This window comes from Nicotiana attenuata, unplaced genomic scaffold (assembly GCF_001879085.1).
Source record: "Nicotiana attenuata strain UT unplaced genomic scaffold, NIATTr2, whole genome shotgun sequence".
NCBI lineage: Eukaryota > Viridiplantae > Streptophyta > Magnoliopsida > Solanales > Solanaceae > Nicotiana > Nicotiana attenuata.
Genome location: NW_017673246.1, coordinates 6,580 through 7,795, shown reverse-complemented (window position 1 = coordinate 7,795; position 1,216 = coordinate 6,580).

Here is a 1,216-nt window from a genome sequence, read left to right as displayed (position 1 = left end):
TAAAAAAAATAGTTTTTAAAACTCTAAAAAAAAAAAATGGTTTACCTTACTTTCTAATTATTTTCAATGAAATAAAAGAAAAATCAATAAAAATCAAACTCCAAAATAAGGGTTTCCTTCATTTTAAAGTATTTTTAAAAAAAAAAAAATCCAAAAAAATCAGAAACAAAAAATCCAAAAATACTCTTTGGATGTCTTTCTTTTGTAAATGTCCATAAAATTATGAAAAATTGAAGTCCAAAAATATTTTTGCTTTTCTTTAGAAGTACTTCTATAAATGAATAAAAGCTCAGAAATTCAAAACATTTTCTTAAAAAAGTCCCTCTTTCAAAATTAAGAGGTTACATCCAAAATCCAAAAATATTTTCTTTCTTTCTTAGAAAAAGGGAAACCAAATGAAAATTCAAACAAAAAATATTTTCTTTTTACTTTTGAAATTCCCAAAGTTCCAATCAAAAGAAAAGGAATTTTTAGAAGTCTTTACTTTCAAAAATAAAATCAAAATCAAAATCAAAAATCCAAAAAAAAAAATTCCTTTCTTCTTTTAAAGCATTTTTTTTAAGAAAATTCCAAAAGAAAAAAAAAATCAAACATGTTTTTCTTTTGCCTTAAAGCTCCATGGTCTGAGTTTTATAAGAAAAAAAAAAGAGTTAGTTTACTCAATTCCCAATCTTCAAGAACTACGCTTGGTCTGATTCATGCGGGGTCATGATACGTAGGCAATCTCCATAAGATTCGACCGTAACCCTAAGAGAAAAGAAAAAAGGGGAGGAAAGAAAATAAAAGAAAAATAAGAGAGGAAAAGAAACAAAAGAGAGAGAAAATAAGAAAACCAAGAGAAAGAAACCATGGCAAAAAGCAAAGGCAAGAATGAAAGAAAAGAAAAGAGAGAGAGAAAAGAAAAATGAGAAAAAATGAGAGAAAAGGACAAAAGGAAAGAAAAGCAGGGAAAAAAGAGTGGAAATCGAAGGAAGAAAATGGGAAAGAATAAGGGAAAGCCGGGATGACGCATGCAACCGTTGCAAAACATGTAGAAACCACTTAACTGTATAGGTGCATCACACCCCCAACGTGCGATTACCTATCTGTTATTTGTCTCAAACTAACCGTTTGCTGCTGTCACAATCAGTCCAGGTTTTATAGAAACGGTGGTTGGTTTTTTTGTGGTAAACTGGCCTCACATCCTTACTTCACCAGATCAAAGGGGAGCACAGAA